Here is a 12,436-nt window from a genome sequence, read left to right as displayed (position 1 = left end):
GCAACAAAGTGTCTTCTGTCAGCCCTGGACCTAGAAGCTGTACATGTGTCACACACCTCATGTATTGGTTTGCACACATAGAGCTCTGTGCCCAGCAAGGAGTCTATCATATGTGGAACACTGCAGGTGTATTGTAAGGCAGTGATCTATACACTTAACTGAGAGGAAGTATGATTGAACTGAGTGGGGGCTTTCCTTTTGCACAAGCATAGATAGGATGGTACCATAAGAGCTCTGGTTTTCCTTCCTTCCTTTTAAAAAAATGAACCCTCAATAACCTTTGCAATGTTATCAGCACAGACCTGTCACCCTTACTTTGAAAGCAAAGGGATTTTGCACTGTTGGAGTGGATACCTAGCCAGCTTCTAGATGAGGCTTTTATCATGCAGTTGCCAACCCCCCTCATGGGATTTTCCAACACTGGCCTCAATTTATAGACTTCCCTTGCTTCTTCCTTCCTTTTTAAATTCAGGAAATAAAGAGAAAAACTGGAATCCTTTCAAAATGCCTTATGATTGGTAGCTCCAGGAGGTCTCCAACCAGAAGCACCCCTAAAGTCAGAAAAGGTTTAAGATGCACACCAGTCAGGAAGCTAGACAAGAACTTCAATATTTCTCTCCAGCAAAAACAGCACAGTGTCAAGAAACTACTGACTCCACCCAGATATAACTAGGTCCAGTGCTAGCTAGTGACTTAACTGAATAATGACACTCATTATGTGGATCCAGCAATATATGTACAAATGCTAAGGTAACATGGGAGGTAGGTACTCTGGTGGGATAATCACATTTAAAGTGGGCAAATGCAAAGGTGAATTGGGTGGCTGTTGTTGGGGAAATCCAGAATAAATCCTGGTAGGAAAAGTTTGGTTATATGTGCCTTGGTGTTATAAAATCAAGCCTGAACCCCTAAAATCAAACCTGAGCCCCTTTCTCAGAAAGCAGCAGCATTCCAAGCTGGGTTACTGTTTAGCACTACTGTTCCTTTAAGAAGATGGAATTCTTACCTGAACTGAGAAACTGCTGTAGGTTAAGACTATCAGTGGGAAATACCAGTGTTCCCATCAGCTGCAGAGAGCTGAGATAAAGCTGTTTGTTTCTGAATGGACCCATTTAATCATCTAGTTCTACAGAGGCAAGCACCTGCTCGGTGTAATTGTCAAACCAGTTTTTCTGAATGGTTCCTCAGTCAGACATATTTGCATGCTTAAGCAGATGCAGGCTGATCCAAACTGTCAGGAATTCTCTGAATTGACTTGTCCATAAGGCTCAGTCAGGGAAATTTTGTATTCTATTGTCACTGGCATTTCTGATCCGTTTAGAGTATTGTTTTTTGTATGAAGATATCAAGATGCTGTTATGTTAACATTATCTAGAAACCTAATACTCTGTATGGGACTGGAACATTATAAAAATGTCTGTACAAGACCTGTGATTTTGTAGTTGGAGGTGAGGACCACTACCTGATAGCATGCTGTCATACGTAAACTGCAGGGAGCCTGGGTGATCTCACCAATAAAAATGCTGGGGTTCGAGGTGATTTAAATCTTCCCTGTGGGCCCAAGTGTTCATTCTCGCCATTGGTAAAGAGACTCTGAAACTGTATATTGAAGAGATGTTTTAAAAAGGAAATTTTGGCCTATGCAACTTTACTTGTAAACGGTTCTCATTTCCAAACTACAGGTATACGGAATGCTATACTTGTAGTTTTAGAAGGCCAGATACTGAAGATGAAACCCAAATACTTTGGCCACCTAATGAGAAGGAAGGACTCACTGGAGAACAGCCTAATGCTGGGAACAATTGACGGCAAAAGAAGAAGGGGACGGCAGAGAATGAGGTGGCTGGATGGAGTCACTGAAGCAGTCGGTGTGAGCTTAAGTGGACTCCGGGGGATGGTGGAGGACAGGAAGGCCTGGAGGAGTGTTGTCCATGGGGTCACGATGGATTGGACACAACTTCACAATTAACAACAACAACACCTGTGTTTAGAAGTAGGAGAGAGGACCAGTGGGATGAAGGAAGGAATGGAAGAAGAAAGCAAAGAAACACACAAATACTGGGAGGCAAAGAGAGGCAGCAGCATCACTGCTAAGCAGAAGTGAGATAGGCCTCAAAAGAGCTTGGTAACAGGGAAGAAATGAGAGTTTCCCCTCCAAAAGTCTAAGCAGAAGCATTTCCACTCATGGCAAGGAAGGGCAGCCTTGTGCCTACCGGCCAAAGGTTGAACAGATGTTTTGAAAATGTGTCCTGTTCTTCTCAGCAAGAACTCCATCAGGAAAGAGAAGGACAGCCTGTCCCCAGATGCTGGACCAACCCTTGTCAAGAATCTCTGCTATCCGTTGCCTTCTGGCTACTGAAGCCACTTGCCAGAGACCCAACAGCTGCTAGGAGCTTTGGGCACCTTCCACTCTGCCAAGAACATGCAGCGTGAAGGCCAGAAGCCCTGTGGGTGTCTGGTCGGCTGGCAGCCAAACAGCACAGGCTGTGTTAGAGGTGCTTGCAGAGTTATGCAGGGAATATTACTTTCCTGCCCCTTTTAGGAAGATGAATTTCATGGAAGCTGCCCAGAACCTCAACAGGGAGCTACAGTATACAGAAAGGAGGAAAGATAGAGTTCTATGCATGTTGCAAAATTGTGTCCATTAAAGAAATTATAACCCACTGATAATTACGAATGAATGAGACAGCTGAACTTGTATATCTTGGGGAAAAGCACATTAAGAGGGAGATGTAAAAGTTATCTTTAAATAGAAGGTGGACCAGAGCTGTTTTTTGTGTCTTGAGACAGCAAGACTAAAACTAGTGGGTGGATGCTGCAGGGAAGCAGATTTTGGCTAATCATTAGGCCAACTTCCTAACAGTAGGAGTTGCTGAGAATAGAACAGCCTGCCTCAGGAGGTAGTGAATGCTCTCTTTCACTGGAGGTATTTAAGCAGAGAATGGATGATAATGGGATGCTGTAGTTGCATCTGGATTCCCACTTTGAGTGGGAGTTGATGATTGCCATGGTCCCATCCACCTCTGTGATATGAATTTTAGTTATTGATTAGATTTGCATATATGAGTAAGACCAACCATTCTGAACCAAAAACTGTCTGCTTCTGACAATCCATACCAGGAAAAATCTCAAGCCTGTTCTACACAAGGCATTTATCGTGTGCACATAATTCCTGAGATCCTGGGGTGCTGTCCTGGGATTCCTGAGATGCCGTCCTGAGATCTTGTATAATAGGACGACCTACAAAAGCGTTTAATAAATAAATAAATAAATTCTCTCCTCATGGCTATTTCCAGGTACTTTTGATGTTGTCACGCTCCTCTGATTTCAGGTCTGTGTCCAACAAGAACTTTTAGGGAGTGTTTTCAGGGCAAGGAAAATGGCATTTTATATTGAAACAAAATAGTTTTCACTTGTTTTTTGTGCTATACCACACTGTCACCTAGAGGTTACCTAATGGAAAAGCAGGAAGGGAAACACTGCATAGCGTGCAGATGTGAATTCTGGGGTGAAAATGGAAGTAGTCACAGCAGTTGAAACACACAGTAACCGTCTCCTATAGAAGAACTCTCAGGAGAACATTCCTTCCTCTCTGTGTATGTGTGTGAGAGAAGTGGGGACACTTCTTTTAATTTTTAATAGTTATGCTTTAATAGTTATAGACAATTTTAAAAGATCTACTGATCCTTGTTTTAGGGGCACAAGGGGTGTAAGCCTCTTGGATCCTGTCAGAATCCCGGAATCTCAATTTGAGAAGAGGGAATAAAACTCGGGTTCGTGGGAAAGACCAAGCGTCCAGACCATCTGAGGCTTTATTGTTTTATCCCAAGGTTCCCGCGGTACACTCACGATAATACAGGCTGCATTACCGGGCAGGCAGAGATGAACTCTGCTGCAAAGCTTCAATACCATTACAGGGCATTTATAGGTACACAGGTACAGGGCAATTGATGACAGAATGCAGATTACAATAAGTTTCTGAGGTCACCACATACAGAACAGATAAAGAAATGTCAGTCAATCACACTGTAACAATGAGATTACAATATTTGTAATTGTCTGTATTGACACTTTAGGTGAGTAACTTAAACCCATCTCCAGGTCTGCTCAGACATGCAAATTCAAGCTATTAGAAACTATTCATGATAAGCTTAGACCCTTATCTCTAAACTTCAATCTCCATGCCGAGGCTAGTCTGACCGGGGAGGCTCAGGACTTCATGGCCTCCATGGCGGCCATGGGGCTGTCTCAACATGTCACCGGCCCAACCCATGAACGTGGACACACTCTGGACCTGGTTTTCTCGACGGGGCAGGAAGAGGGTGGTCTGAGGGTGGCAAATTTATGCTTGACTCCCCTGTCATGGTCAGATCACTTCCTGGTGAGGTTTGTGCTCGAGAGCGACCTCTCCCTCTGTAAGGGTGCGGACCCGATTGTGTGGGTCCGCCCCCGGAGCCGGATGGATCCGGAAGGATTCCTGAAGGCTCTGGGGGAGTTTCCGGCTGACAAGACGGGTGCTCCTGTCGAGGCTCTGGTCGAACTGTGGAACGGGGAGATGACCAGGGCTGTAGACACGATCGCTCCTAAGCGCCCTCTCCCACCGGGCAGAGCCCGCTCTTCCCCTTGGTATACTCCTGAATTGAGGGCGATGAAGCAGGTTGGGAGACGGCTAGAGCGTAGGTGGAGGAAATCACGGGATGAATCTGACCGAACACACTTAAGAGCCTACTATCGGGCCTATGCTGTGGCGGTGAGGGTGGCGAAAAAGAGATTTTTTTCCACTTCCATTGCCTCCTCACAATGCCGTCCGGCGGAGCTCTTTCGAGTGGTGCAAGGCCTGGTCCGTCCAGGTCCGAAAGAAGATCTGATTCCACCCTCAAAGGCCCGCTGTGACGACTTTGCCAGGCATTTCAGGGAGAAAATCACTCAGATTCGTCACGAGCTGGATTCCACTATTGAGTCAGAGGTCTTAAGGGAGACACCGATGCTACTGTCTGGTCCAGAATTATTGGATGAATTTCAGTTACTGCGGCCCGATGATGTGGACAAGGTGCTTGGACGAGTACGTCCCACCACTTGCCTTTTGGACCCTTGCCCGTCTTGGTTAATAAAGGATTCCAAGCACGGGATTGGAACCTGGATCTTGGAAGTGGTTAACGCTTCTCTGAGGGAGGGTTGGGTGCCTGCCCCTTTAAAGGAGGCGGTAGTCCGACCAGTCCTGAAGAAGGCGTCACTGGATCCAGAGATGGTCACTAATTATAGACCAGTGGCCAACATCCCGTTTCTGGGCAAGGTGTTAGAGCGAGTGGTGGCGGGACAACTCCAAGCACTCTTGGATGAAACTGATTATCTGGACCCATTTCAGTCCGGCTTCAGACCCGGGTACGGTACTGAATCTGCCTTGGTCGCCCTGTACGATGACCTGTGCAGGGAGAAGGACAGGGGGAGTGCGTCCCTGTTGGTTCTCCTGGACCTCTCGGCGGCTTTTGATACCATCGACCATGGTATCCTTCTGGATAGGCTTGCGGGATTGTGGGTTGGAGGCACTGCTTTGCAGTGGTTCCGCTCCTATCTCAATGGCCGATTCCAGAAGGTGGTGCTGGGGGACTATGGCTCTGCACCATGGCAGCTATGCCATGGAGTACCGCAGGGGTCCATTTTGTCCCCCTTGCTGTTTAACATCTACATGAAACCGCTGGGAGAGGTCATCAGGAGGTGTGGGCTGCGGAATCACCAGTACGCTGATGATACCCAGCTCTACCTCTCGTTTTCCACCAATCCAGGTGAGGCAGTGGCTGTACTGAACCGGTGCCTGGCCGAGGTAATGGGCTGGATGAGGGCCAATAAACTGAAGCTCAATCCAGACAAGATGGAGGTCCTGTTGGTAGGCGGTTCCGGCTTCGGAGAAGGTGAATTGAACCTTGTCCTGAACGGGGTTGCACTCCTTCCTAGGGATAAGGTCCGCAGCTTGGGAGTGCTCCTCGACCCGGAGCTTTCACTCGAAGCTCAGGTAACAGCAGCGGCGAGGAGCGCTTTCCTCCAGCTTCGGCTGATTCATCAGCTGCGCCCCTATCTGGAGTACGACAGCCTCGCAACAGTGACTCATGCACTGGTGACTTCCCGTCTCGACTTCTGTAACGCGCTCTACGTGGGGCTGCCCTTGAAGACGGTCCGGATACTTCAATTGGTTCAAAATAGAGCTGCCAGGCTGCTGACGGGAACTGGACGTTATGCTCACATGACTCCAGTTCTCCGTCAGCTTCACTGGCTTCCCATTGAAGTCCGGGCCCAATTCAAGGTGTTGGTGATGACCTATAAAGCCCTAAATGGCTTGGGTCCTGGTTACCTGAAGGAGCGCTTACATCCATATATGCCCAGCCGCCCCTTGAGATCAGCAGGAGAGGCCCTCCTCCAGGAGCCCTCAGTGAAGGAAATTAGGAGGGTGGCTACTCGGAGGAGGGCTTTCTCAGCGGTGGCGCCTAAGTTATGGAATGCGCTCCCCAGAGAGGTCCGCCTGGCGCCGTCGTTATTTGTTTTTCGGCACCAGGCGAAGACCTTTTTATTTATGCAGCATTTTAAATGTTAATATTATTGAATTTTATTTGGCCAGGGCGGCTTATTTTATTTTACTGTATATATTTTAATTGTCATTGTTTTAATGTATTTTGTATTCGATGTTGTAAGCCGCCCCGAGGCCTTGGCAAGGGGCGGCATAGAAATGTTTTAATAAATAAAATAAATAAAATAAATAAACATTCTGTGTGATCAGGGCACATGAAGCCCTCTGGGCTATCAAAAGATTATTGTAAACTGAATTCCAACAATGACTATTTACAATGGATTTGGGCTAAAATGGCCTGCTGTAGCCTACAACTAAAGGTGAGAGAAAGGAGCGGGGGGTGGGGGGGAATGCCATTTTAAACAGTGACAGCTTGGTTTTGAGAAGGAAGACAGGATTTGATCCCACAATGCAAAGGCACACAGGAGTAATGCTTTTCAGACAGGATTTATCCACATTTTCCCAACAATCCTTTCCTGCAACCCTGGACTTGCCTTTAGAGAGGGAAGGAGGAATATTTTACCTTGCCCACCTAAGATGACTGCACTGTCCCTTGGCATAACTCCAGTGTTGTTCCTAGTGCAGATCATTACTTTTCACTCTAGGAATAACTGGCAACTATACACTTATGGGGAAAAGTGCAGGGATGTCTGTTTACGTGACCCCTTGACCATGCTGACTGGGGATCATGGGAGGAGCCTTCCAGCCTGCCTGGCAGGCACCAGACTGAGGGAGGCTGGTGAATATGAACGTGCCTGCCTGCAGTTGCACAGCTCTGCCAGCCTCCCTTTTCATCACATGCTGACACACAATCCCTGTTTCCCCGGGCAACTCTTCCCCGAATTCCCTTCCTTCCAGCTGCCAGCGTCTCTCAGAGCCCAGAGCCTGCATCCTGCAGTGCCAGGCTCAGGACCTGGGGGGGGGGGGGGGGCTCTTCAAGGCAGCACGAGAGCATGAGTCACATGCACAACGACACTGTACCATGGCTAAGGGGTTGAGTGCAGCCACCACTGCCCCCTCGCGCCTGTTTGCCACCCACCCAGCTCAGGAATTCGTCTTGATCTCATTTTATCCCACTCCCCATGCTGTGGAAAAGAATCTAGACAGGTGGGTGTGCCTAAGTGCAAACTTGATGCCTTGTGCCCACGGCCAACGAAGGACAGAGTGGCAGTGCCAGACAGACTCTGGGCAAGCATCTTTCGTCTATAATCTGCCTCTCTGTTTAATGTTTTGCTTCTTCTCCCCATTTGCTAGACATGAGGTTGTTGCTCTTTAGTCCTTGTGGGTCTTTTGTTTTTAAAAATACAAACATGCAAGGGGATGGGAGACTAAAGTAGGGATAAAGGATTGAAGTCCCCACACATACCACAGGCATACCTCGTTTTATTGCACTTCCCTTTATTGCTGTTTGCAGATACTGTGGGGATTTTTTTACAAACTGAAGGTTTGTGGCAACCTTGGGTCAAGCAAGTCTATCAGTGCCATTTTTCCAACACTTGCCCACTTTGTGTCTCTGTGTCACATTTTGGTAACACTCACCATATTTCAAACTGTTTCATTATTATTTGATTTGTTGTGGTTAGGGCTAGAGTTTAGGCTCAGATAATGTTTGGCATTTTTTAGCAATAAAGTGTTTTTAAATAAGGTGTATACTTTTTTAGACATAATGCTATTGCACATTTAATAGACTACAGTATAGTGCAAACATAACTTTTATATGCACTGGGAAACAAAACAAAAAAAGTGTGACTTGCTTTATTTCAGTGGCCTGGAACTGAACCCACAATGCACCTGAGGTATGGCTGTATGGCCATGATCCAGTCTGAAGGGAGCACTCTCTTTCCTAAACAGCCAAGCAAGGGCTAAAGATGTGGCCCTGAGTCTCATTCCATTCCATTCACTCACAGTTTTGTGCTGGCTTCAGCAAGTTCAAGAGGTGTTTGGAACTGACAGACCCTTTACCGCTTAGGGTGATCCGCTTACACAGAAGGCTTTTGGTTGTACATTGTATGAGCTACCTGTAATGTTAACATTTACCTGAGCACAAAACAGTCCTTGTGTGGGTTGATAATTTATACCTTGGCATTCTGGTGTGGGTGTGAAAAGAGTTATTTTATCTTACCATGTGTTCATTAACAGGAAGCCTAGAAATGAGCATTTGGCATCGCAGGGTTTGACCTTCTCAGAAGGGGGAAATAATACCAGTTTTGAACTTTAAAGAGTCTCTTGTGTAGTATTTGAAATTGCCCTTGGAAGAGAATGGCTAATTGTTCTCACTGTGAAGGTGGTTGCACTCCCAGGGAAAGCCAGCTTTTGGGGAATGAGAAGGAACAACATCTAAAAAAACATCTTAAAAAGCCTGGAAATACTGGGGTAATTTCATTGTATGCTAGATCTCACCTGCACCATGAGATGCTACAGCTGTTTATTTTCCTCTCCAAATAGAATCTTTGTGTTAAGTCTTGCCTTGTTTGTTGTTGTTGTTGTTAGTCGCGAAGTCGTGATCCTTCTTTGGGATCGGAATGTAAACTGACCTTTTCCAATCCTGTGGCCACTGTTGAGTTTTCCAAATTTGCTGGCATATGTGTGTAGCACTTTTATTGCATCATATTTTAGGGTTTTGAATAGCTCAGCTGGAATGCTGTCGCCTCCACTAGCTTTGTTGTTGCTCAGCCTTCCTAAGGCCCATTTGACTTCACGTTCCAGGATGTCTGGCTCGAGGTCAGTGACCACCCCATCATGGTTATCAGGGATGTTTAGCTCTTTCTTGTATAGTTCTTCTGTGTAATCTTGCCATCTCTTCTTAATCTCTTCTGCCTCTGTTAGGTCCCTGCCATTTTGGTCCTTTATCATGCCCATCTTTGCATGAAATGTTTCCTTCATATCTCCAATTTTCTTGAAAAGATCTCTGGTCCTCCCTATTCTGTTGTTTTCTTCTATTTCTTTGCACTGTTCATTTAAGAAGGCATTCTTATCTCTTCTAGCTGTTCTCTGGAATTCTGCATTCAATTGGGTGCATCTTTCTCTTTTTCCCTTGCCTTTCGCTTCCCTTCTTTCCTCGGCTATTTGTAAAGCTTCCTCAGACAGCCATTTTGCTTTCTTGCATTTCTTTTTCTTTGGGATGGTTTTAGTTGCTGCCTCTTGTACAATGTTGCGAACCTCCATCCATAGCACTCTGTCTATCAGATCTAATTCCTTAAATCTATTTGTCACCTCTACTGTATATTCATCAGGGATATGATTTAGGTCATACCTGAGTGGCCTAATGCTTTTCCCTACTTTCTTCAACTTAAGTCTAAATTTTGCAACGAGAAGCTCATGATCTGAGCCACAGTCAGCTCCTGGTCTAGTTTTTACTGACTGTATAGAGCTTCTCCATCTTTGGCTGCAGAGCACATAGTCAATCTGATTTCTGTGTTGACCATCTGGTGATGTCCATGAGTAGAGTCGTCTCTTGGGTTGCTGGAAAAGAGTGTTTGCTATGACCATCGCATTCTCATGACAAAATTCTACCAGCCTGTGCCCTTCTTCATTTTGTACTCCAAGGCCAAACTTGCCTGTTATTCCAGTTATCTTTTGGCTTCCTACTTTAGCATTCCAATCCCCCATGGAATAAGGACATCATTTTTGGAGTTAATTCTAGAAGGTGTTGTAGGCCTTCATAGAACTGGTCAACTTCAGCCTCTTCAGCACCAGTGGTTGGGGCATAGACTTGGACTATTGTGATGTTGAATGGTTCGCCTTGGATTCAAACTGAGATCATTCTGTCATTTTGGAGATTGTATCCCAGTACTGCTTTTCCTACTCTTTTATTGACTATGAAGGCTACTCCATTTCTTCTGAGGGATTCTTGCCCGCAGTAGTATACCTGATGGTCATCTGAATTAAATTCACCCATTCCTGTCCATTTTAGTTCACTGATTCCTAAGATATTGATGTTCAGTCTTGTCATCTCTTGTTTGACCACATCCAGCTTGCCTTGCTTCATGGATCTTACATTCCAGGTTCCTATGGAGTATAGATCTTTGCAGCATCGGACTCTCCTTTCACCACCAGATACATCAGCGACTGAATGTCCTTTCGGCTTTGACCCAGTCGCTTCATTCTTTCTGGCGCTACTAGTACTAGCCCTCTGCTCTTCCCGAGTAGCATAGTGGACACCTTCCGACCTGAGGGTCTCATCTTCCGGCATCTTATCTTTTTGCCTTTTGGTACTGTCCATGGGGTTTTCATGGCAAGGGTACTGGAGTGGGTTGCCATTTCCTTTTCCAGTGGATCACGTTTTGTCAGAGCTCTCTGCTATGACCTGCCCGTCTTGGGTGGCCCTGCATGGCATAGCTCATAGCTTCATTGAGCTACGCAAGCCCCTTTGCCACGACAAGGCAGTGATCCATGAAGGAGCTTGCCTTGTTTAGGATTCAGAATTAGGTCTATGACATTGAGTGGTTTACTGCATTTATTACTAAAGCGGTCACATCACCACTCTTTTCTATTGTTATTATTCTTTGTTATTCTGGGCAGGAGAAGAGCCAGATGCCCTGTATCATCTTCCAAATGCAGACCTACCCAGCCATCCCCCACTGCCCTTTGCAGATTTGCCTCAAGGCCATGGTGTGCAACATGCTGGTAAACACGGTGGCAACAGCACTTCCGAGGTACGTGTAGAATTGCCCTGTTGTCCTTCCCAGCCCTCCCGCAGTCTCCACATAATATATAACAGTGTTAGGCAACATGTGGCCTTCCAGGTGCTTTGGTCTTCCACTCCCACTTTGTTTCGGCATCCACTGTGCTGGCAAGGGCTGAGGGGAGTCATGGCTTTCCATATGCTCTGACCTACAAGTTGCCCCCTCCGTATTTGTATGATCAGCACCATTCTTGGGAGTGCTTTCTTTGCTGCTGCCATAAGATTTGACCACTTTGCACCAGGAAGAGCATCTTGGAAACAAAGGCAGACCTGGAAGCAGGGCCTACAGTCACATCACAATTGTCCTGGCGTGGTGTGGTGTGGCACATGCCCTAGATGTGTAAGAAGCCCGTAAACCACTTATTGTACCCTTATCTCTAGAAAAGTCATGTGCAGAACATTCTCATGGTGACAGACATATCCTGGCCTGACCTCTTGGCTAAATATAGGTTGCCTTCATTTAACATGGCTAATTATGGGTAGTACAAACCATTTATTGACGCAGTAGGGCAATACAAATGATTAGAATACATCATTAGAAAAGCACAACATTTCATTGCGCGAATGGTTGGGGAAAGCCAGGCTGAATAAGGTTTTAATCACTTTCCAAAGCACATAGAAACAGAGCGAGTCAGAAGGGATCTCCTGGGCCATCTAGTCTGACTCCGGCTCCAGCCGGCTCTGCTCACAACATGCCCACCATGTGCATGTCCAGCCTATCCTTGAACACCCTCACCAATAAGGCCTCAACCACCTCCCGTGGAAGCCCATTCCATACCCTCAGGGTCCTAACTGTCAGGAAGTACTTCCTGGCATCTAAATTGAACCTTGGATGATCATCAGTGTATTGCAGAGGCAAGACCATTCCAGAAGAAAGCTGTTATCGGTGATTTATCATTCATATAAAATAGATTGTTGTCCACTGGGATCCTTAATTTTTTCAGAAAATGTGGACTATAGCTTCCTACCATATCTTTCCTGCTGAAAACAAACAAACAACCCTTAAGCACGAATGGGTGGCAAGCTTCACTAAAAAGACAAAGAAGGTTTGTGACACCTCCCAACCCCTGCCACCATCGCACCGGGACTCTGATGACTTGAGTCACTTCAGGCAGAAGGAAGAGAGTGTCACTGAATCATAGAAGGGTAGAGTTGGAAAGAGCCAAGAAGGCCATCGGGTCCAACCCCCTGCT

This window comes from Varanus komodoensis, unplaced genomic scaffold, assembly GCF_004798865.1.
Source record: "Varanus komodoensis strain SLA01 unplaced genomic scaffold, ASM479886v1 scaffold42, whole genome shotgun sequence".
Taxonomy (NCBI): domain Eukaryota; kingdom Metazoa; phylum Chordata; class Lepidosauria; order Squamata; family Varanidae; genus Varanus; species Varanus komodoensis.
This window is presented reverse-complemented; position numbering follows the sequence as displayed.